Source organism: Silene latifolia, chromosome X, assembly GCF_048544455.1.
Source record: "Silene latifolia isolate original U9 population chromosome X, ASM4854445v1, whole genome shotgun sequence".
Lineage (NCBI taxonomy): Eukaryota > Viridiplantae > Streptophyta > Magnoliopsida > Caryophyllales > Caryophyllaceae > Silene > Silene latifolia.
Window position 1 is genome coordinate 252,097,739 of NC_133537.1, and position 27,253 is coordinate 252,124,991.

Consider the following 27,253-nt stretch of genomic DNA (forward strand, 5'->3'; position numbering starts at 1 on the left):
AATTAATTCACTTAACTATTCCCGTTCCCAAACTCAAGAGTTACTATAAGTAGAAACTTTCCCAATTTAGAAGTTACTAAAAATATAAGTTACCCAAAATAGAAAGTTTCCTAAAATGGGAAGTTTCCAAAATAGCAATTACCAAAAATAGCAGGTTACTAAAAATAGTAACCTTCCCGAAATAAAATCCCGACTCAAAACATAAATATATTATTCCGTCACCACTATTTAATATTAACTTAATAACTAAACTAATAATGAAAATAATAGAAATAATAGAAATATACATATTTCCCGACTTACTAAAAAAGAAACCGTAACAAAATTACCCAAAAACAAAAATCCAACCCGACACACAAACACACCCCCTTCAACCCGACACAACTTCCTCCAACAGCCACCAGCCCTCACCGCCGACCACCAGGCCTGACACCAGGTCTGGCCTGGTCACCTCCCACCACCACCAACGTGGTCGACCCACGCCGGTGGTCAGAACCACCCCCACCAACACCCCCTACTTGCGACCCTGCCGCCACAAACGCCACAACCAGCCCCCTTTTCGACTCGCCTGCCACCACGACACAACCCCGCCACCCTTACCAACCACCACCCTTGACACCACCATCGAAAGGCGACCCTGACACACGTGGCACCACCGATTCGACCTCCCCCGAGTCCACGGTGGTGCCACCCCATTACCCTATGTCTGAAATGCAACAAAAACCCCCATATCAAACCCGACACCTAATCACCACCACTGCAACCACCAACAGCGACGACAACCACTCAACCCACCACCACACGACTCGACTCACAACCAGCAACACCTCCCACACCCCGACAACTACTACAACAGTCCCTAAACGACGTACAACTCAGATCAAATTAACGTGACAGAAATGCAAAACAAGGAACCTTACCTATGACGGCCATCGATCTGTGCTATTCCGGCAAGTACAACCACCCTCGTCCACTGGCAACGGCTTCCCTAGACTCACGGCAGACCCTACTCCCTCCACACTCACCGGCGTGCGCTCGTTGGCTGTATAAGGGGCTTGCGACGTGAAAGAAAAGGGGTTGATGATGGTGATGTGAAAAATGACGGTAGGAAGGGGGGATTGGGTTTTAAGGATGCATTAGGGTTTGTTTTAGGGTTTTGGTGAGGTAAGAAGGTAAATGGGTAAGTGGGTAAATGGGTTATAACACCTTGACCCAAAATGCCACCTAAAACTATAAACCCGACTCATCTTACAACATGAATCAATCAATTACCTTTACGCTTTTACCATTACCATAATAACATGATTTAATTACCTTTACGCTACTATTAAATAATAATATCTCGCTCAATCGATAATAAAATACGGGGTATTACAATGATGAAGATGATTGTTGGTCGAAGAACGGTTTACCAGCATACATCATTGCTAGAGGCAGAGGAAGAGGCCGAACTACCAGGGGTAGAGGAGGAGCAGGCCGCGGAGATGGAAGGCAGCAGACTTGGAAAGCGAATGCAGTACAAGAAGCAAGTACTTCTGCAAGTCAAGGAGCAAACCAAGGGAACATCTCAACTAATGACATTCCATTGACACGAGAAGAATTGCAATCCTTAAGGAGTTTGCTTCAACCAGCTAAAGACAATTCAGAGAAAATGCCAGGTAAAGAGTTCGAAAATAGTTGGATCCAGACACCGGTGCCTCGCACCACATGACAGGTAGACGAGAAGAAATCAAAAACTCGTGTCGAGGTACACGAGCTAATATCGTGTTACCAAATGGAGTACAAAAGGAGGCTGACATCCATGGAAAAGTGTATTTGGAGGGTGGTTTGATTTTGAAAGACGTCTTATATGTTCCAACATTAACTTGTAATTTAATTCTTGTGCAACAATTAACAAAGGAACGAGATTGCATTGTGACCTTCTATTCTGATTTTTGTGTAATACAGGACCGATCTTCGAAGAGGATGATTGGAGCGGGTAAGCAGCATGATGGTGTTTATTACTACAAAGGTCAGAAGGGGGAGGTAGTATGTCGAGTAGAAGCTCATAGCAAGGTTCGATTATGGCATAAGAGATTAGGACACCCTTTAAATAAAGTTTTGTATTCCGTATCACCTTTAGTTGGTAGTACTCTTATGTGCAATAAGGATATTTTTTTGTGATGCTTGTTGTCAGGCTAAACAAACCCGTTCATCGTTTATTCGTAATAATAAGAGAGCTTCGAATATTTTTTATTTAATCTATTGTGACATATGGGGGCCGTATGGAACAAATGAGTTAAGCGGGGATCATTATTTTGTAACTACTGTGGACAATTATAGTAAAGGAGTATAGGTTTATTTGATGAAAGACAAAAGCGAAGCAAGAAAATTACTTATTACCTTTTGTAATATGACTCAACGACAATTTAACAAGCCTGTCAAAATTATCCAGAGCGACAACGGAGCCGAATTTCGTTCCTTGTCTATGCTTGAATATTATCGTTCCAATGGAATCATATTGAAAACTAGCAATTTCGATACCCCACAACAAAATGGTCGAGTTGAGAGAAAACATCGACATATTTTAGAGAAGGCGAGAGCTTTGCGTTTTGAGGCAGGGTTACCATTAAAATTTTTGGGGGAGTGCGTTTTGACGGCATTTTACTTGATTAATAGGACATCAACCCCACTTTTAAAAGGAAAAACACCCTATGAATTGTTACACAACCAAGCATCGAGTTTGGATAACCTTCGGGTGTTTGGATGTTTGTGTTATGCACATAGCAAAGCTCGAAAGAAGGATAAGTTTGCAGAAAGGGGGAGACGTTGTATGTTCATTGGGTATCCTTGTGGAAAGAAAGGATGGAGAGTATATGATTTAGAAAGACAAGAGACTTATACCTCCCGTGATGTAGTGTTCATGGAACACGTGTATCCTTTTTAAGAAGGCAATCATAATCAACAGGTGCCAAGCAATGAGGGTTTCATGGACAATGCATTCACGGATATGGGAGACATCGAGGAGGAGGTTTTGCAGCAACCCAATGCAGACAGTGATGTAGTGAATGATGAACAGATAGATGGGCAGAAGGTTACAGGTGCACCAGAGGGAGGAGTAAGGGAGGAAGAAGCACCCGCTGCATCGCCCGCAGTGGTGGAGATGGGACGCGGAGCTCGTGAACGACATGAGCCAGTATGGAGGAAGGATTATTATTGTACGTCTGCTATAATAAACACCGTCGACGCTACATACTCGGCTTCATCAGCCTCATCGAGGAAAGGTACGCGTTACCCATTATTCGATAGTGTCACATGTAATGCTTATTCTGTTTTGCACAAGGAATTTCTAACGAATATTGCAGAACACAAGGAGCCTAAACATTAGAATGATGCTTCAAATGATCCTAGGTGACGAGAGGCAATGCGGAATGAGATTCGAGCATTAGGAAAGAATGATACTTGGCGAATTGTGGACCTACCAGTTGGGAAGAAACCGATAGGTTGTAAATGAGTTTTCAAGGTAAAATACAAGGCCGATGGTAGTATGGAAAGATATAAAGCGAGGCTAGTCGCACAAGGTTTTACACAAGTGGAAGGAATTGAATTTCACAAGACTTTTGCACCCGTGGCTAAGATGGTAAGTGTGCGATGTTTACTGTCGCTCGCTATTAATAAGGGTTGGTTAATATCACAGCTCGATGTTAACAATGCCTTTTTACATGGAGACCTCCATGAGGAAGTTTATATGAGAATGCCACCAAGTGTAGAGGTAGGAGGTAAGAATAAAGTTTGTCGATTATTGAAGTCAATCTACGGGTTGAAATAGGCCTCGCGTATGTGGTTCACGAAATTAGCAGAGTCGTTGAAGCGATATGGCTTTAAGCAATCACTTGCAGACTATTCGTTGTTCACGTATAATAAGGGATCGATTTTTCTTGCTGTTTTAATATACGTGGATGTCATGATTTTAGTCGGGAATTCAGTGGAAGCATGTGAAGCATTCAAGGTATTTTTGAATGATAAATTTGGAATCAAAGATTTAGGAAAATTAAATTATTTCCTAGGAATTGAGGTAGCGCATGGTAGAAGAGGCTTGTTTTTGAGTCAGCGAAAATACACCCTTGAAATAGTAAAGGAAGCAAGATTAGAAGGAGCAAAACCCGTCTTATTTCCCATGGAGCAACAACACGGGTTAGGACTGGCAAAGGGGTATGTGTTGCGTGATAAAACGAAGTATCGGAGACTTGTCGGAAAATTAGTGTATTTAACAATCACGCGCCCAGAGCTTGCGTATTCCGTTCATGTACTGTCGCAATTTCTTCAAGAGCCACGAAAAGAGCATTGGGTGGCAGCCTTGCGAGTTGTGAGGTATGTGAAGGGGTCAGTTAGTAGAGGAATTGTTCTTGCGAGAGGAAGGGAATTGGAGTTGATAGGCTATGCGGACTAGGATTATGCAGGTTGTCCTTTGACAAGACGATCATTAACCGGGTATTTTGTGAGCTTGGGAGGTTCCCCTGTTTCGTGGAAAACAAAAAAATAGGTGACGGTGTCTAAATCATATAGGTCGATGGCGCATTTGACGAGCGAGCTAATATGGTTGAAGACCTTCCTGGGATCGTTGGGGGTTAAGTATAATCGGCCTATCCTTATGTATTGCGATAATCAAGCGGCAATGCATATTGCTAAGAATCCGGTTTTTCATGAAAGAATGAAGCACATTGAGATAGATTGTCTTTTTGTCCGACAGCGTTTATTGGATGGAACTATTAAAACAAGTTTTATTCGCACAAACCGAGCAATTGGCAGACATTTTTAAGAAAGCATTAGGAAGACCGCATTTTGAGCACATCCTTGGCAAGTTGGGCAGTTGGAGTGCAACACCGCCAACTTGAGGGGGAGTATGAAGATATTTTGTATATGTCGATATTCCATATTGTATTATGATATATTGTACGTAGGATTTAGTTTCCTTATCTCGGGTTTTCCTAAAACTAGCTAGGGTATGTCTTATTGTGCAAGTCATTAGATGCTATATAAACGATGTATTGTATTGTAATTGAGATATACAATAATAACATAATCTTTCCCAAATTCTTTCATATCTCCGTCATCTTTTTGATGCTGATGCTATATTTCCGTCACTAAAGTGAATTCATGCATTTATAGGGACAGATTTTATGTGGGTATGTTCCAAATTTATGTGCATGCTTTGTCAAAATGGGTAATTTACGTCTAAATTTTTAATGATGCTATCACCTTGAAGAACTGATACCCTCTTTTATACTCTTATTACTTCTCTAAATTTCCTAATTATTTATTTAATTTAATTAATCATTTGAATATTTGTAGTTAAATATACAGAAAGACAATTGATGAGTCCCATATAAAAATGGGTAAAGTGCGTCTGAATTTCATTGATGCTATTTGTTTGTCCTTGGAGAATTGATGCCTTTTTTCTTTTATCGTATTTTAATTGATTGTAAATGTTTTTCAAAATCGATATCGGATATTAAAGAAAAGGGTTGCAATGGATAAAAAGTTCCCTCTTATGAGTAAAGTTGAGGACAATCGCTGGCAGAATCGAACCAATATATATAAACATTAACCGCTGAGCATTCCTTTTTCTTAAAAAAAATACTTTATTTTTTAATTATGTGTCGATTTTTTAATTCGTAAATTCGTTTTAATTGTGAAATTTTCAAGTGATGAAAAATGGTAAATATCTTAGGACACCTTCCTACACAGCCTTGCCAAAGGTTGTGAATGAGAAAGAAATTCCATTCTGAAACATGACAAGTAACATACCACTTGAATACATAGGATATGTTGTTTTGTTAATATCTCAACAATTATATTTTTTTCTTAGCATTGCTATTTGACCCATTTAATGTTTAAGTCTTAATCTCGTCTTTAAGAATATTTTTTTTTTGTTTTATGTTTTGATTTATTTAATCACATGTTGTTTTTGCATCTGACTTATATTTCTCTTTATAAAACAATATCAATTGATATTTTTAAAGAGATAAATCAGATGCGTATATTAGCTTACCAACCCATCGCATTTTTGATGATTACTTTGGAGTCAAATGAACTTACCAATATTACCCAGTGGTGGACCGAGGGGTGCGCACCCTCGGTTTGCGGAAATTTTTTTTATAAAATAACCTGTAAAAACAAAAATATATAGAATAAGAGTCCATAAATTATCAGTATTTTTCAAGTGGTGCGCTGGTTAAGAACTTGGTTATGAAGTGAGAGGTCGTGGGTTTGAAACCTCTTAAATGCTTTTTTTCCCCCTTTTGTGTTTATTCCCCAAATAATTTCCCTTTCCTATTTCTTTTTTTTTTTGCACATAACTATCAACGACTCTTTTTTTTTTGTCACACAACCATCGACGACGCCTGCCACCATCGACGACGCTGCTGCCAACCACCGTGAGTCCGTGACCTGCCACCGCCGCCCACCACACCCTTGTAAGTTATTCAATCATTTTTATCCTCTATACTTTTAAGTTTTCAAACCCTAATTCCCTTTTCCCAATTTTGTTATTTAGGTTTCTAGTTTGAAATTGTTATGAATGTCTTGTATTTTTATTTTTATTTTGGGTTGTCTATTTGTAACTTTTTGTTGTGAATTTTGATTTTTGATTACTTTATTAATGTCTAATTACTAGTTGCAATTTCAATTAATTTAATTGTTTATTCATGAAACATTGAAACAAACTAAGCTAATTTAGAAACTCCAATTAGAATTCTAGATTTCTAGACTCTTACTAATCGATTTGTTTTTCAATTTAATTAGATTAATGACGAAATACAGAAGGTTAGAATCTTTTTGGAATACACAAAGAAAGGCACATAAAACTTCTTCATCGTCTTCTCCTCTGTTATCTTCTCAAAATAATGAACCGAATGAAAATGTTCCAGAACCTCCTTTGTCATCTTCTAACAATGAAGAACCTCCTTTGCCGTCTCCAAACAATGAAGAACCTCCCTTATCATTTTCTCACAATGAAGAACCTTATTTGTCATCTCTTAACATTGACCAAGATTCTGAAGATGAGGAACTTGATGAAAATATTCAAGATGAGGAACTTAATGAAAATAATCAAGATGAGGAACTTGATGAAAATAATCAAGAAGAGTACAACTTACCGAATGATCCCGGAAAACGAGTGCCAATATTGTCTTACCCGATCAATGAAAGAGATGATGTGAGAAGGAGATTTATTGAGAAGAAGCCTTGTAGACCAAGATTATCCAAAAATGAATTACCTCAAACGTTAATCGGTAAGAAGAACCGTTGTTCTAATGTTTTTTTGGTATGATTTATATGATTGGCTTGAATATAGTGTCCAAAATGATGCCGCATTTTGTTTTTCTTGTTACTTGTTCAAGGATGATACCAAATGTCCCGGGGGAGATGCTTTTGTGAAGCATGGATGGAATAATTGGGATAAACCGTTAAGGTTAAAGAAACATGTGGGTAGCGTTGGTAGTGCTCACAATCAAGCTAGAGAGAAATACACTTTCTTCATTAATAAAAAAGCCTCAATAGTTCAAAAGATTGAGAAGGTGAGCATCCAAACAAAAAACCTTTATAAATCTCGATTGTTATATTCTCTTCAATGTTTAAGATATCTTCTAAAACAAGGATTAGCCTTTCATGGACATAAAAAAAGTGAGAATTCAAGTAATTGGGGTAATTTTCTTGAACATTTAAAATGGCTTGCCGAAAAGAATGAAACCATTGCTAAAGTTGTTCTCTCCAAGGCACCAAAGAACCACAAAGCAACTTCCCCAAAAATTCAAAAACATCTCATCAAGTGTTGTTCAAAAGAAACTACTAAGTTGATTATTGAAGATCTTGATAATGATTTATTTGCTATTTTAGCCGATGAGTCAAGTTATGTATCTCATAAAGAGCAATTGGCCATTTGTTTGAGACATGTTAATAAAAAGGGCAAGGTGTGTGAAAAATTTCTTGGTATTGTGAAGGTTGATGATACTACTAGTCTAACTCTTATGAAAGCAATTGAGACTTTACTTGGTGACCATAAATTGCTTATGTCAAATATTCGTGGTCAAGGATATGACGGGGCTAGTAACATGAGAGATGAAATTAATGGTCTTAAAAATTTGGTAATGAGAAAGTCACCTTCCGCTTATTATGTTCATTGTTTTGCACACCAACTTCAATTGACTCTTGTTGCGGTTGCAAAGGAGAATTGTGATTGTGCATCTTTTTTTCAACAACTTGGATTTGTACTTAATGTTATTGGGCAATCTTGCAAGAAGTTAGAAATGGTAAGAGAGACTCAAGCTAAAAAAGTGTTAGAAGCTTTGTGGTTGAATGAAATTGTATGTGGGAAAGGGTTGAATCAAGAACTTGGATTAAGTAGGCCGGAGGATACTCGTTGGGGTTCTCATCATAAATCAATCATGAATCTTATTGTTATGTATTCCTCGATGATTGACGTTCTTGTTAAAGTTGGTAAAGATGCAAAAAGTAACAAAGATCGTGCTAAAGCTCAAAGTGTCGTGGACCATCTTGAGTCATTTGAGTTCATCTTCATGTTACATTTGATGAAAGTCATCTTTGGGTATACTAATTCTTTGTGTGAGGCACTTCAGAGAAAAGACCGAGATATTGTTAATGCAATGACTCTTGTTGACTTGACTAAGAAGCATTTGCAAGACACTAGGGATCATGAATGGGACAATTTCCTTCAAAGTGTGAGTGTTTTTTGTGCAAAACTTAACATTCATGTTCCAAGTATGAGTGATTCTTATGCCCCTCGTGCAAGATCAAGGCGCTTCTTTTATACGAAGATCAACCTTGAACGATTTCTTATCGATATGTTCCTAAGTGTTATCGATAAGCAACTTCTTGAACTTGATGATCGTTTTGACGAGGTAAATACGGAGTTGCTCTTGTGTATGGCTTGTTTGAACCCGGTTAATTCATTTGCTTCTTTTGACAAGAAAAAATTGATGCGGCTTGTCGAGTTTTATCCTAATGAATTTTGTGCTCTTCATAAAGACAATCTTGTATTTGAACTTGATATCTATAAGAGTGACATGAATCAAGACTCAAGATTTCAACAAGTGAAGAATCTTAGCGAGCTTTCTATGTTGCTTGTTGAAACAAATAAACATGTTTTTTATCCACTTGTTTATAAGCTTTTAAAGCTTGTGTTGATACTCCCGGTGGCGACGGCAAGTGTTGAAAGAGTATTTTCTTCTATGACATTTGTGAAGAACAGGTTGAGGAATAGCATGGGTAATCCACTCTTGAATCATTGTTTAGTTACATATATAGAGAGATTGTTTTGTGCAAGTTAGTGATGATGATGTATTGAAGCGTTTTCAGAACATGAAATCTCGTCGGATGACTTTAAATATTTAGTATTTCTTTTTGTAGCATGTTGTTTACTATATAAGACGAAGTTTAATACTTAAGCATTTTTGTTGTATTGTTAGTTTTTTTTTTTCCAATTGTGCACTCCCATTGTAAAAGCTCTGGGTCCGCCACTGATATTACCCCATTATTAATTTTGTACATAATTTCCCAGAGAATTTGCATATTTAAAAAAAAAAACAAATTATGCTGAATAGTGAATTTCATTCATGTTGAAACAATTTATGTTGCATATTAAATTTCATTCATGTTGACTACAAACTTTGCTTATAAGTTATACCTAATGCTTTTCGTCTAACATCATTTCGTATTTATTTGGCTATTTATTTACATGCTCAAATGATGAGAAACAATGCAATGATTATCCTAAACACTGAATTTTTAATGATTACCATGAGAGAGTAATTAAATCTATTAAGAACATGAGTGGGTTCCTAGAAAAAAAAAGTTAATACCTAAAAATTAGGAGCCAATGAAAACATCTTAAATGTTTTAACATTTATAGTAAAGGGATTCATGAGATGATGAAAGTAGTTAATGATGACATTTATTTCATTATTTTATTGTTGTTTCAATTCATTAAGATTTCGGTTTCTATATAATACTAGTCTTAAACCCGTGCAAATTGCACGGGTATGTAATTTAAAAGTTATTATCTTGAAATGAAAGATAAAAGTTGGATGATATTCATATGGATTGTTGGGTTCTTTCATCAACCACTTATTCTAAATGATTGTTAACTACAAAGTACATAATAAAAATGTAACCAATTCATCTAATTTATATTATACATAAATAATTCTTTTTACTCCCTCTATAGTGAAAACTCTTAAATAATACTCGTTAGTAGTAATGTAATAAAGGATGATAGGTAACACTTACACGATACAATATAAATAATTAGAAGGGGTCTGTTAAGTGAAATATATCTTAGCTAGACCTATAAAATTATGACCCTAACTGTAAATCCGTCGAGCCACCCGTCTTTTCTAGGGCCGAGGCTCAAAAATCTTGACTCGTGATCCGTTTGACCCGAATTCAAAAGACCCGTTAATATAGGGTTAAAACTCAACCCGAGCCGCTAAATCTAATGAGTATAATTGATGATCATGTATCACCACTATTGTTGTGATAAATCTCTACAATGAGTAGCTAGATCCCCATGGTTGTAGCAGGTTAAATCAAGTTAGTCTTAAAATCGTGCAAATTGTACGGGTTTGCCGTTTTAAGTTTCGTTTTTTTGAAATTAAGTTAAAATAATAATTACGTTTTTCTAGAATGTCATATTTTAAATTTTCAATTTCAGCTATTTCATTTGAATTTGCAAGTTTGTACATACGGAGCTACATGTAATATGGCAATGTTGATACGAATTTATATTAAATTAAATATCTATCAAAATATTATATGTTGTCAAAAAAAAAAATCAAAACATTATAAACATATATAATTCAAGAAAAGATAATAAACTGTTACGATGTATGTTATAATAATTAAAATACAACTATTGAGGAAAAAACCCGTATAATTTGCATGCGTCTCAAATAATGACTATTTTTACTCAGAATTTTTGTTAAAACTATAATATTCCCTCCATTTTTTTATCTTTCTATTTGCATTTTTGCGGTCCTTAAGACAGTACTTTGTCGCCTCTTTTCAACACACATATAAAATACTCATAAACTCTTAACTAAACAATCTAATTACCCAAAACTAACATATTTTCTCTAGGTAAATATTATTTGACCCGTTTTATTCTTAAGACGGATATACTCGTCTCAAAAGAGACTTACTCCATCGTAAAAGTGACTAACTAACACGAAGTACAATTTGGGTTGCCTAATTTGGCCCATAAGTAAGTAGCCCATATAAGTAACAACCTCATATAAATATCCTACTCATAATGAAAATTGAAAACCCTATTCTCAATTTCTCATCCCTCACCGCCTCACCCTCAAGTCCTCAAGTCCTCCTCCTCGTAGGCTGTAACCCTCTCACCCTCATCAGCTTTATTTTGGGAAATTATTATTTCCGATACCAAAAATCGAATGGGATCATGTATACGAAAGAAAGTTGGATTGTTAAATTTTTGATACCTCTCACCCTCACCCTTTAAGGCTTAGCCTCCCGCATGATTTTACCTGCTACAATTAATGAGTAGCTAGTTCCGCTAGATCTAATGAGTGCTATCTAGCCTCACTCGCCAAATCTATCCTCTTTAGCTCTTTCCCATTTCACTCACTCTAGCTCTATCAATGCGAAACGATCATGTATCCCCACTATTTTGACTCAAAATTGGTAGATGTAATGGCTAATTGTGTTTAAGTCTACCTAATTTCTTAAAAGGTAACATTAAAAAAATCTTTTTTTTTTGTTTTTCACTTTTTATTCATCACATATGAATTGTAATCCTTTTTTCGTATTTTTCGTATATTTAAAGTCACTCTTTTCAAATTATTTATGTCCTTACGCTCTTTAATTTTGTAGATCTGGATTTTTCTCTAACGAAAATTATTATTTTTAGTTAGTTTCTGTTTTTAAAGTATTTTTTTAATTCATTTTTTAATATTAATGAGATAATTTTAGTATTTTTTTAGTTCAAATAAATTTTCAATCTTTTCAAGCCATCATTTAAATTACGTAGTATTTCTCATAATTAATTTTGGTTGATTGTAGATCTAAAACTCAAATGTTACTTTTGTATTATTATTTAAGTTATTTGTTTTCGAAGTATTTATTAGTCATTACAGCTATTTATTTTTCAATAAAATTTTCCCTCTTTTTTTCTCTCTACTATTTTAAATAAGTTTTCTGTTTAAATTTTTATGTTATTTAAATAAAATACTATTTCTCTACTATCATAAGCAAATTACTATTTCTTTTTTCTAAATTCTGGTACATTTTTGTTTTATAGTAGTAAGCAAATTACTGTATTTTGGATTTTGATCAATTTTGTAATTGAGTAATTATACTGTGAACAATTGAGAGAAAGCAACACAAGTCTCAAATGCTTTGTAATTAATTCATACGTAGATCATGGGCCCTGAAAATATGGAATAAAAAACTAATTTTTGACTTATTGACTTTCAACCACAGAGCGCCACCTAGGCTCTGTGGTTGTTCTTTTAATAAATAGGATAATTATTTTTTTTTAATGAACAGGTTACCGTGTGCATTCATTCCGTTAATAAAAGGTATTTGCGATTTGATTTTCCATTATTTTCGCAACCGTCCATAAACACACATATCTCAAATATAAGTGTTTCAGAAAAATAGTACACTCCCTCTATATCAGTGAATAGTTTATGTTTACTATTCATTGGAGAAAACAATAGATCTGAACATGGAATTGTTCCATATTGTATTACATTTATAAGTGGATTCTTATACTTGGGTGATTTATCTATCTCCCATATGCTAGCTAGGAAGGATATGGTAAAGTAGTGGAACTCCGTATTGCTCTCAAAGAGCAAAAATTGGTATTAGAGTAAAATCTTATTGGCTAAAAAAGGGTAAGTCGCACATTATTGTTGTTAGGTTACCCAATATAAAACACATGAATTGCAATTTATGTGATTTGTAAAATTGGTGTGTTGTTTGTTTGCCCCAAATCACATGAATTGAAGTTCCATAGGAACTCTAATTCCAGAGAAGTTGCTTACCTAGGCCCCCTAGTTAAGTTAGAATTCCTATGGAATTCACTTCCCACATTCCAACCAAACATTTTTTTTCCATTTCATGTGAATTGTAAAATCATGTGAATTATAACTTTTTTGGAACTCCAATTCCTCAATCGAACTAAACAACCGTCTTACCTGATCAATATACGCCATCAGCTTTGAAGTTTGTTCCTGTTACGGAGTATATCTTATCTGTTTGTGTTTTTATCCTCAAACTTTGCAAACCTTGACGTTTGTTCCTCATTGTCTATTTACAATTCCTTCTTTTGCTCTAATATAAAAGAGTGAACATTGGTTTAACACAAATTTGTGTTTAAGACCGTGTAATGTTAAGACGGCACTTACAACATATTAAAATAATATTACTAATGGGGTTTTGAGAAGTCTTGATTTAAGATTGTCCTAAACATGACCTATTGTTTGTTTAACAATATGTTCAATCAAAGTGGATAATGTCTAAGAGGATTACATTGATTTTATATATGATTATCATATAAATTTACATCTGTACGTAATTAGTTACTCTCTAGGTATTGATCATTTTCTTAAATTTGCTTAAATAGCATGCACCTTTCATGAAGAATAATAAAAATATAAACAAATAATTGAGAACGAGGGAGTATTTATTTGTTGAGCACTCACATACGGAGTATAATACAATGCGCACAATATGAATGACTGTTAGAACTTAGAATGTACATCGTTTTAAGCTCTATCACTCAACCTGCACTACAAATATATCAACGGAGACAAACAAAACTGACCACCTAATTCGGGTTTGAAAAGCTCTATATGCACCAACGCCTATAATCCATTATAGCACATGACTTTCTTTTTGTTTTGAAACAACTCACACCAATGCAATAAAGTTACACAATGATACATTAACCTTAGATTTATCTATCATATTTAAGGATGCTAACATTATCAATTGCATATTAGTAGTGTTGTATACCCTTCCATTCACCTATTACGGAGTATATTTTTACTCTTTTATAAGGAATATTTTAATGAAATGTAAACATCTAAATAATATTTTCCAAATTATGTACCATCGAATAGCGTTATTTTATTTTCCATTATACTTGCTATGATGTTTCTAATAATATCATTTCATTTTGTGTTGTACTTGAGTCGTTGAACAAGAGATATCAAGATTGTAAGATAATATTGTTCACTAATTGAATGATATACTCATAGAGTGCTTAGCATTTAAATTAACATGTCAATCAAATGGACATTTCAATTTAATAATGCATTTATACTAAAAAAAAAAAAAAATATTACCCAATAGCCTTCTTTAGTGTCCCTTTTAAGAGTTTGATTTACAGAAGTCCATTACCTATCCATTTCCTAAAAAGAAACGGAGAGTGGAGAGTCAATTGCGGTCAGGATCCTATCGATTTACGGAGTAGCATTCTTTAGCTATACTTTGAAACCATTGTGATATTACCCGGGCAACGCCTGGGCATGAAATCTAGTAATAAAGTTAAGATAAGAATAGTATAATATTATAATATTAGGAATAATTATAAGAAGGTGCGAAATTAGGAAATAGATTAGCGCGTAACATCACTCAGCGAGTTCAGCTTTGCGCACTGATTTTCAAACAGCTGCCGTTTTTTCGTTACTTATTGGAATCAAGCTTGTGACCATGCGTTGGAAAGATAAGACAATAAACTTTGACCTCCAAGTTAAATAACCTTCATATAAGCTCCACAACTTTAGATATGACCATTTGAAAAATGCCCCTAAAATAAGTGATCACATTTCCATGTATGACACATTTGTGCAAGCTCTCTATTAGTCTTTCATAGTCTACCTTGTACTTAGACACACACCAAGGGTCCTATAACCTTAGAATATAAGAGGTATTACAGTTTTATTAATGATTTAAAATATTTTATCACAAATTTGTTTTACGAGAAACTTACCCATAACATTTACACATATATTCCGTATTATTTAAGAATTAGCATCTATAAAAATTACTACATATTCAAACCGTTTTTAAGCTGGCCTTCTACAACGATCATTGTTTAAGAAATTTGTCACTTACTATGTTTTTGTTGCCCATCGATTTCTCTCAAAGCCTTTTTTTCTCCTGTTCTAGAAAAGAAGCGAAAGCGAAGATCCAATTGTTATAATATGTCTCTCTTTGCATCTTTGATGTTCACATACTCTTAAGGGGTCGTTTGTTTCCCGATAATGGAATAGAGTAAAATTGAGTATGTTATCATAGAGATATGGTGTTCCAAATTCATTCTTACTTCAAATTATTTGGTTTAATCTAAACTTGTAAAGGGAAGAAATAAAGTTTGAAACCTAGGGTAAATCTTGATCTCTCTATTTCCTCTCTAATACACCTATTTTTAATATATTTTCTATGTTCATTTACTAAAACATAACTTTTATAAGACGATTACAACCATTAGAGCGTCATAAGATTTAACCCGGACCGTTTATAAGAAATGGAGGTTCATTTCTTTAAGAAAATGAGAGAATCCGTACCGATGAGATTATAAGGGGTTAGAGTGAAGTTAGATATCATGGGGTATTTAACTCCATTCCATAACCAAACATTAGAATGAATCAAATCCATTTTCATTCCATTCTGTTCCAAAAGAGTCAATTAAACAACTCCTAAATCTTACGACAACTGAGAGTCCGTTTCTTTCCGATGATCCAAATCTTGTTTTGGGATCGTTAAACTGTTCTAAATTTATGGGTAAAATAAAGGACTAATGAAATTTAAATTCTAAAACCACCTCTACTTAGTACTTATCTGTTAACATCATCAAAATGAAAAAATCTTGTACTTAACCACTGCACCACAAACACTATACATCAGCGACCATTCAAAACAAAAATTCAAATTGGAAATAAAACATCTAGTCTAAGAAAATTTAAATTGGAAATCTGATAATTCCCACCAAATTGAGAATAGAGTGAGGCAGCAGTGAAGATTGCTTCTCGCGTCGATCAAGAGTTGCAAGACGGCAGCAAACTAATATAGGAAGTCATCGGTTGTCGGCTAACCAATCGAAGATTCGTAACGAACCAAACAGGGGAAAGCAGTGTAAATTAATTTCAAGGATGTAGCTAAGTCACAGTCCCAGTTTATCTAGAATATTTTTTATTGGATCAAATGTGTGTTTGAATAGTTTTCTGTTACATTCATTTATGTATAACTGATAAGAAAAGGATATGCATGACGGTAGTGCAGCGTATGGGAATTTTCTGGGTAAAACTGTAAAAGACAGATGAGCAGTTTGTCGGGTGGAAGTCGGTAAAAAAAAAGATGGAAAATAACCCAAAATGGTACTAACCATAAATAAAGATAGAATCAAAGGGTAGAAGATAGTAATGAAAGAAAGATTCGCATGTAAAGATAAGGAAAAAGCCATAAAACATCTGATGGCTTTGACCGTAAATACAACAACAGTCAAGGGGCACAAGCAGTGTCAAAATACCCAAACCCCCTATTCTCTTTTTATATAAGACTAGTTGGAACACCGCGTGCTACGCACGTGACATCCAACTTTTTTAATTATGTTCAAGATGAAGTTGATGTAATAGATCTTTTTATGTTATGATGTTATTTCATGGATTTATTTTTTGATAATGTGAAAAGTAAAAAGAAAATATTCAAAATGGGATGCAATCGAAACGTATTATTAAAAATAGATTCATACGGTATTAGTTTGATCTGAATTTTATGGGTAAGGTAAAAAGTTGTCTTGCTCAATCACTTTGATGAATTGTTAATAAATATATAAATTACAGTAACCAAGTTGCCGAGTCATCCTACAACATGTCGATTTTATAAAAAAAGATAAAAAGTAATATGAGAAGCTCGCGTACAACGCATGCGGCGGTTGTAATACCCACGATGTTTAAGGACTCTTTTGACCGACCCTATGACCAGGAAAGACCTTAGGGAGGGATGGGTGAGAGACTAGGATAAGGTAAGTGTTGGAAATCATATTTTAAATATCATATATTTTAGTTTAAAGTTTTAGTCATAAAAACTTAAAGATCTTATGCATGCAAAACAAATAAGAAGAGATAAGAAAATCGTTTTCTCACCATCAAAAATTCGGTTAAATGGGCACAAATGAAAGTCTCCTACCTTCACTTGTTCTTGAGCGTAATATGATGGATGATCTTCCAAGATCCCAAGAATAGAAATCCTCCTTAGATTGCACCCAAAACTTACCCTTAAACTAGTATACTAATTAACTAGATTATTATACTAGTATCCATAAAATGTATTCTAATATTGTTATTATTACTACACTAGTAACCTTGTTATAATATTAGAGTGGATGAACAATTTATTGTATTCTAAAACTTGTTTAGAGAGAAGTAGGAGAATATAGAACAACTTTGCATGTGATGTTGTATGAATGAATAATCATCATATGAATGTAAGAGAGAGTAAAAATAAGAACCAAAAACCCATCATGAAAGGGAGTATGGCCGGTTGGGGTAGGGCCAAAATGGCATCTTACCTTTTTCTTTTTGCTCTTCTCAATATTGTAGGTGTGTAAGAATAGGTAGAGTAGGTTTTATTAATTTATTCTTATCACATAAAATAAATCACCCACTAAGGCCTACCACCCACAATATTTCGGTCCACTTCTATAAAATGGACTACCATTTTATTTTGTCAATTGTCACACAATATGTCACATGTAGTATGATACATGTTATTAATTAATTTAATTCATATTTATCACATAAATATCATTTTATGAATTAATTAAATTACATACAATAAATTGACTAGTAATACTTGATCACATAAATAAAATGGGTCATATAATTATAATTCACAACATCTTATAATTATAATCAACCATTCATTCTTATCTCTATTGTTTCTCAAACAATAATCAATTTTAGTAACAAAGCATTTTTATTACTAAAATAAATCTTATTTAATCCCATTACAATAAGATATCAATATTCTCACTCACAAGTAAATTGTTCACTTTTAAGGATTTGATCATTTTGTATCGTCATACAATTAATCAATTTATCCATTAAGGGAATTGTCCTTTAGGGGTGACCTTAAGAGATCAACTGACCACCACCGTCACACGACAGTAATGTCAAACTGTAGTCAGCCAATCATTACCGATTAATGATGACCAGTTGATTATAAATAATAAATCATCCCTCACGTATTCTTTATTTGAGATTTAAATATGTGATCAATATGATCGACAATTGTGATCGCATTATTGTCGGGGACACTTACTCTAACAATTTCCCACTTGTCCTCGACAAGTATGCATCACCAATTCTCTTGTCCTATTACTATCTCCCACTCAATGCAAGGTGTCTTTCGCGTCGTACTTGCAAGTGATCATATGGAGAGTGGTTTCCTCGATCTGCAGAATAACTGATTGACCGGAATTTATCTACCATAGATACCTTCCGAGCGTGGCCACGCATTTCCAGTTCATTGCTCTTCGAGTGGCCCTGAGATATTGTTTTAACCCTGGCAAGGGGGTGGACAATTCATACCGCACTATTCCCTTCGACTAGCCACAACCATCATAACCCAAAATATGCCCATTTGACCCCATTTACGAAGGTCGTAGTAACATAAATCAAAGTTAATCTGAAACCATGCCACCTTAGACGAACAGTCTTTAGTCAAAAGAATCGACTCATTAGAATACTATAGTAGCTCTCGCCATGTCCAGGCTTTATAAATTTGCCAGAACTCTATAAGCGGTCACTGCCAGACAAAGTGTTCCTAACAGTCTGCCTATGTGATCGACTAGTCATCTCACATGACTCCATGGCACTTGAACTTGCCATCAATCGCATCACACTCTAGTCACTTCGAGACGTCACGTCATACAAGTGACTATGGGCGAATACCATGTTAATCCGGGTTCACTTTAACGGGGTTCAATATTGTCTCTACAACCCGTTTGGATGTAACAAAGTACAAGAAAAGAGTTTTTAAAGTAAAAAACTCGAACGACAAATGCGATTATCACATATGAATAGTCAATGCCTGATTACTATTTCATATTCTATAATCTAATTTGATCTTGTATGTAGTTGTTCATTTCAATTCAATTGAAATGACATAACTCATCATGTTTAGCCTATGATTAGGCCTTGCTAAGTAGGTTTTAGCAACTCCCTGCTCAACCTTGCTACATACTTGTTTTCCTTTCGTAATGTATACATTTGCATTACAAAACTTTATGAGTACGTGTCTAGATCCAATCTAGACATATGCTCTTGCCTTAAAATAGCTCCCACTTTGTTTTCAAATTGTGCGGAACTCATCCCTCTTGCACATCCCATGATTGCAAGTGTACTCAATTTCCGTTGTAAATATTTCTCATTGTTCTTTATTGCCTAGAACGATTCTAGAAAATCTATTTCTTAAATAACATAGCCACAATGGTATCTTAAACCATCCTAATGTGTTTTGATTATGATTTTGTCGGAAACCATGCGCAATCTTAATTGTCAATTGTCATTTGTGTAACACCCTTACACAAAATTGCATCAAAAACACTTTGCTTTACATCCTTAATGCTTCTGCAAGCACTTAAGGGTAATCTTTATGGCTTACCTGGTAATTATTACTCAAATTCGATTTGAAACAATTCATCATACTCAAAGTATATGATGTGTTATACATCATTTCTTATTTAATTGATTCGGCAGCGGAAGCAAATGGAATCAATCAAATATGTTCAACTTGATTGAACTAGTCATGAATCTTATCAACATAAGACTTCTTGTTTGACGCTAATATCATGTGGATTTATCTCCATAAATATGGATATTAAAGATGTATTATATTTCTCCAAGTCTTAAATCATTCCCAATGATTAATATGTCATCCACATATTAGACTAATTAAAATTTCCGTAACTCCCACTAAACTCCATGTATAAACACAGCTTCTCGACTTATCAAGAAAAGTTTTATAACATGATCAAAATATTGATTCTAACTCATTGATGTCCTACTTAAGACCCTCTCTTAAGTTTCATATTATCTTAGGATTGCAAGAATCTACAAAACTCAAGACATGTATTGAATACATTCCTTCTAATTGAAGAAGTGGGTTTTAGATTCACTCGCTATATATATCTCATAATGAAACACAATCCCTAAGAAGATCCAAATAGACTTAAGTATTTCAACTAGTGCAAAACCCTTTACAACCAATCAAGCTTTGATATCTAAAAATTCACTTGGAATTTATTTCGGATTTTCATGGCTCTAAGCCTTGTATTGAGTTGTGACTTAAACACTCTCATGTAAGTCATATGTTCATTACTTTCCAGAAGTAATCAACTTGAATCAAACAATTTCTTTGTAAGTTGCAAGCTCTTTACTTTCTAAAAGTAACACTAATTCATCATCTTCAACAAGTGATAACTTTAACCTCCTAGGTTTTGAAGAAACAACGTCTTACACAAAACATACAAAAACGTCTCATGTAGCCAAGAAAGACCAGTTTCTTGCGACATAACATTCTTTGTGGCTTTTGAATAATTTCTTCCACTATGTCTTCTAGAAATAAACTTGTATTCTAGAAAGACAGCTTCACGAGCCACAATCCCGTTGTACTCGTGATTATAGTAAGGAAAAATGAGCATTTGTTTCTTCTGAAAGCTTACAAACATGGTACCCTACCATTTCATATCTCATATGATTCGTTTTAAATTTAGTGGAGAAATAATTTAGACAAAATGATAAAATCCCCAAAAGGATCAAGTAACTTAAACCATATCGAATAGCGTTTGATTTCTTTATCCAACCACATATTATCCCATAATGTGTGCTGAGAGGGATTAATTTTGTGATACTATATCACATTTCCTTTGGCTTATATCAAAGTCTTCACTTTGATAATCCCATCACGACTAAATCGTGATTCCTCGAACTCTTTGAACTTCTTCAAAGATTTCTCTATTTACCTTATTAAGTGAACACATTAGCGCCAACTTAAATCGTTGGTAAAAGAAAATGATCAACCTATTTTGGATCAATGATTTACAACCTCGATCTCCTTTTCAACCAAAAGGCACGAGACATCTTGCTTTGAATATAAGATACGCATATACCATAAGATTAACAACCTAATGGTTTCAAGAGTACTCGATAACTCATTGCGTTCATCATACCAGAATCTAAGGTTCAATCTTGGGTTACCAATTTGAGTCTTGCATCATCTACATGATATATCATTCTAATTTGGTTTAGAATATATTCACGTTGATAATGGGCTAGCCATACATCAAATCGTGGTGTATAGGGTAACACAAGTGAAGCCTCTTTTGTATCTTAACAAGTTTATATTCTTTTTTAGAGTTATGCACTTAATAGTCATAATTAAGTACAACTATAAGCCCTAACTAGAATGATTTACACAATGACTCTATCTCTCGACATTATTTGATGCTAGTCGTCATATTATAATCATCTTATGTATCGAATATAATGATGAAAACCTCCACTGGTTTCTAATATTGACGAAGTAGTACTAGCAAAATTTATGTTAATCAAATAAACATTTAAAGAAGAAGGTCCCATTAGATGTCCCACAACTAACTTGTTGATTCTTCAATAATTTGGAGTAGTTTCCTTCCTAACGTCCAACAATTAAGACAATGGAAATTTTATCGGTCAGGATTGATAGGTTTAGTATCGTTATTCTCAATAACTTTACTTTTAACATTACCTTGTATTAATTCCATTCTAATTTTACTACTTTAAAACCTTTATCCTTTTCTTAACGGTTTAAGAGAATGCTCCCACTCAATTTCAATGAGTCTTTGCTTAGAGAAGCAAAATTGAATTTCATGAAGACTACTCTTCATTCGTTCGTTTAGTCTTAAAACTTTTATTAAAGTGGTTGCCGTATTTTGGTCAATTTTGATTTCCAACAAATCGAGTTACCAAAATAATTTAACATTTCAAAGTACTTAACTCAATTAAGCATATGAGAAACAATTCATTGTAAGTAGATATGTTAGTCAAAAATCAAAAACCCTTTTGATCACGAATAACTTTTATCTATAGTCTTCACAAGAGATCCTTGCAATGGATAATACGAGGTTTTAGAAGAAAATTCATATTTGTCTTTAGTTACGATGTTTTAATGGAGATTTGAATCAAAAATCGAAATGATATCATATATGAATTGTGGTAAAGAAATAGAACAATATGATAATGGAATAATGAAAACAAAACATTCATCGTTATAATAATACTTGTAAATAACAAGTAAAGCATTTACATAGTGACCTCTACCCAACTATGATAAATGATTCCAAGATCCAAATTCATATTAACTTGGGGCACAGTGTGCCGAAAGACCCTTTATTAATATAACTCGGTGGATTAACTCTTTAATCGATTCTACTTTTAGAACTCTTGGTCGATAAAATTACATTAATATTTATCTTTAGCCCGAAACACATCCGGAAATCGTCGTGAATACTTTCGTTGAGTTCAATCCAAATTTTGAATAAATGTGTCCATGATCCAAATTCATATTAACTTAGGGCACGGTGTGCCGAAATACCCTTTATTAACATAAATTCGGTGGTTAGACATTTATCACCCACTTCCCCTACGTAACAAGGTTTGTACCCCGGTGTGGCCGAGTGCACTCCCTCACGAAATAGGTTTTCATGGTTTCTACTTTTTGGTAAGGCTAAGTCTCAATTGTTTATTTTAGCGAGAGGTCATGTCAATTTATTATCTATCACGTTTTAAGTGAACTAAAGCGGTGAACTACGATAATTGTAATTGACACGGTCGATAAACTCGATTAAAATGCATGTTTAGTTATGGCGATTTAGCGATGCATGCAACATATAAATAAAATGCAAAGCATAAATAAAAATCCTAGTACGGCCTTCCTAGAATAGTAAATCTAATAAACTATTACAGAATCAGAAACCAACTCCTTTGGTCCCTTGAACTTCGGTCTTGGCACGCATTTCAAGGCAACACTTTCTTTGGTGGATCGCCTTCTCGAGTGACACCGTCTTCAAGGTACTCCAGAATAAATAAATTACATAATTTCCATTATACATTTCTAATTAAAAATAAAAATAAATCTATTAAATTACAAAACGGTGATACGAGATCACAATAAATTACAACCGAATCGATATTCCCATGCATTTAGGGTAATACAATTAAAACTAAGGCCATACTAAGTAAAATTACATAATTCAAAAATTACATAAAATTAATATATGACAATCATAACTAAAATGCAGCATTATAATATGTATGAACATGCCCAATTTTATGCTAAATCGCCTTTAAGGAGCCAATATCGTATATTAATCGGTTTTTACGGATTTGCGTGATTTAACCTTTTAAAATCACAATAATTACATAAATTCATATTTATGTACAAGTTAATTACCCTAACCATCTTAGGACTCAAAATTAGTCTCCACTAACATTTTAACAATAATTAACCTTGATTTCTTAATATTGTTCATAAATGGACCTAAAATACAAAATTATGCTATAAACTTCAAATTAAATTATAAAAATTTCAAATAATTTCAAAATTTAAAATTTAAACTCATGAACATTCTGGAAAAATACCATGACACTCATAATGTTCAAAACTTAGGTTAAAAATTTCGAAATTTTATCGAGAAAAACAATGTTGCGGTTTATCGGTTTTAACAATTATCACCATAAAATATGAGAAAAATTGTATTCATCAACTATTCACTTTTAGATCTGAAATATATGATAAAATGCAACATGTGACATTTTTCCTTTGTCATGAAGTATGTTTTAGCATTTTTACTAATTAAAGTCACCATTTATGTGATTTTTCATCAAAAATTCATAAATCATGCATAAAGACTTCATTATAGCCAAATATTTTACACCCATCTTGTAAAATTGCATGTGACAACATACTAAATTTCCATGACCAGATTCGAAATATAACTCATATTAACCTATTTTCCTTTTTAAATACAATTTTAACTTGAAAAATCCATATTTCGAGCATAACAACTCATTTTATTATGAAACTTTACAGGCCATCAGTAGATAATATATGTGAAAATATATCCAAAAAACCACTGGAAAAATCAAAGTTTAGCTATTTTTCGTCCAAAAATGACATTTTTATCATAAAAATCACATTTTAATGCCATTATGATATAAAATGAACAATAAAATCCATAAATAAATCAAAATGTCCTAAAAATCACTTACGACCAGAAACTTTTAACATGAAAAATTATTTCATGATTTATCTTCATAAATCCTAAATAACAAGTTTTATATGTTAATTAAATTAACTCGGAAAAACTAACCCGATTTTGCATGCAACAACCATAATGCTCTGATACCACTTGTTGAAAATCATATTTTAAATATCACATATTTTAGTTTAAAGTTTTAGTCATAAAAACTTAAAGATCTTATGCATGCAAAACAAATAAGAAGAGATAATAAAATCGTTTTCTCACCATCAAAAATTCGGTCAAATGGGCACAAATGAAAGTCTCCTACCTTCACTTGTTCTTGAGCTTAATATGATGGATGATCTTCCAAGATCCCAAGAATAGAAATCCTCCTTAAATTGCACCCAAGACTTACCCTTAAACTAGTATACTAATTACCTAGATTATTATACTAGTATCCTTAAAATGTATTCTAATATTGTTATTATTACTACACTAGTAACCTTGTTATAATATTAGAGTGGATGAACAATTTATTGTATTCTAAAACTTGTTTAGAGAGAAGTAGGAGAATATAGAACAACTTTGCATGTGATGTTGTATGAATGAATAATCATCATATGAATGTAAGAGAGAGTAAAAATAAGAACCAAAAACCCATCATGAAAGGGAGTGTGGCCGATTGGGGTAGAGCCAAAATGACATCTTACCTTTTTCTTTTTGCTCTTCTCAATATTGTAGGTGTGTAAGAATAGTTAGAGTATGTGTTATTAATTTATTCTTATCACATAAAATAAATCACCCACTAAGGCCTACCACCCACAATATTTCGGTCCACTTCTATAAAATGGACTACCATTTTATTTTGTCAATTTGTCAATTGTCACAAAATATGTCACATGTAGTATGATACATGTTATTAATTAATTTAATGCATATTTATCACATAAATATCATTTTATGAATTTGTTCCGGGTGTAATTCCAGAGCAGATATTCGTTACCACTCGTAGCTTGTAGAATGTCGTCTTTGGTTGAATCCTTCTTTCCTTAATTGTTCCTCTCGGCCTCTCCTGCAACAATGAACGAACTGAGGGCTTGGCTTTGTGCCAAGCGTACTCACTCCGACGCTCAAGTCAGTAAACTTAAGGGATAAGTTGTTACTTGGCTGAATGTATATTGTAGAGAGATAAGGAAGATTATACCAGATGAATAGTGTCTTTTAGGTTAAGTTCTGGATTCTTTCCTCAATGAAGGTTGAGGAGTATTTATAGACCTTCACCTTTTGTCACGTAGTGGCCAAGTGGCCAAGTGGCTAGCAGGTGGAAAGACTGATCTACCCCACGGCTGAGGGACCTATGGCAGGCCGGCGGGCCCTGTTGACTCACCGCCGAGGGATCTTGGATATGAGTACGCGGGTATGTGCCCCGGCTGGCAAGTTGCCATGCCGAGACCAGCCGACAGCCGATGGGTCGATCGGCAGTGTCTAAGCCGTTGACTTGCTGTGGATATCTTTGACCTTGCTCAATATGTTGACTTGGTCAGCGGTGCAGAATATGCCCCATCAATTTGCCCCCAGCGTAGTCTATGCCGTGGTATGGGCTCCGATGTACGTTTGAGCGTATATTCTGCGCAAGTAATTTGTAAAAAATTTTCTGCATCGGCTTCTTCTGCAGCGGCTTCTTTTACCTCGGCCTGGTCTTTCTTAGGCCGTACCATATCCCCCCTCCACATGGATGTGTAAAGGGCATCCGATGTGGAAAAGAAAGTGACGCTGGCCGAGACCAGGGTTGAGTGTGCCGGTTGTTTATGATTGCCCCGGCCGGCGCTACCTAGCTTGGTTGATCGAGTGGCGGCGGAGAACGGATGCTTGGGAATTTGTTGAGGAAGGTGAATAGGCGGAGAGATATGAATGGGCGTGTTGAAGACGCTTGGTCACTGTTGCATTGATTGACGTCCAACTGTTGCAACGATTGACATCCCGTGGTTGCATGTCCGACACGTGTCTGCACGCTGATTGGTTGACGCTTCATGGGCTGTTCGCTGATTGGTCCTTCTTTATGGGCTTTTCCCTATAAATAGGCAGTTATTCCGTGAAATTGGCCACCAATTTCATTCTCCAAAATTTTTCTTCTCTCTAAACTTTCAAGGGCTTCTTTGTCTTCTAATTTTCAGAGTTGTTACTCCGGCGAGTGTTTTTCTTCAAGGTAAACAAACAAATTTCTTCACTTTTTATTTTGTTAAATAATTATTGCTATTATGTCTTCACGACGCGGGACTAGCACTTCGCGCCGGAGGGTTCCCCGTCGCGTCTTGATGGGGAGGGGATACTAGACGCCATCCCGATAAGGTTTGGGGGCCCTAGGTCTCCTTCTCCCGTAGTCGATCCACCAATTTTGGAGGAGTGGGAGGATGAGGATGACGATACTGATGAGGATGAGAAGACTCCTTCTGATGATGAGAGGCTGTCTATCCCGGATCATGGCGAGGCCTGCACGACTGGTCTTGACCGTGCTTGGTCCCATAAGTTCGCCAGTTGTTCCGGCGAGACATTTTTCGGAGGCCATTTCTCCTTCGGTGAGGGGTACAAGATCGTTATCCCTAAGGAGGGTCAGGTGGTCTTTTGCCCTCCACCGGGTCACACCGGCGTGTACATACATCGGCACTGGAGTATGGGTGCGGTTTCCTCCGAATAAATACGTCATGGCCATCATCAAAGCTATGAACGTCGCTGTGGCCCAACCGCATCCGCCCGCCATGAGGACGATAGTTGGCTTTGTGTGGCTCTGTCTTTTTAGGGGGAGATCCCGACAGTCAACTTATTCCGCCGCCTTCATCATCTACGGCCGTCAATCAATCGGTAAAGTGGGTTGGTATAGCGTGCGGCGGAGCGGGCCGTCTCCGTGTCCAAACTTACTTCTTGCAAAGACTCGCAACGGCGATG

General features: G+C 34.9%; 1 non-coding gene and 1 pseudogene across 1 annotated transcript; both read left to right on the plus strand.

Moving 5' to 3' along the window:
- Nucleotides 1-5,160: 5,160 nt before the first annotated feature.
- LOC141625752 (small nucleolar RNA Z101) lies at nucleotides 5,161-5,259 on the plus strand (annotated as a pseudogene).
- Nucleotides 5,260-5,342: 83 nt separating this feature from the next.
- On the plus strand, nucleotides 5,343-5,436 carry LOC141625751 (small nucleolar RNA Z101). The gene has a single exon (XR_012535515.1). It is a non-coding gene; the product is annotated as a small nucleolar RNA Z101 (small nucleolar RNA).
- The last annotated feature ends 21,817 nt before the right edge of the window (nucleotides 5,437-27,253 follow it).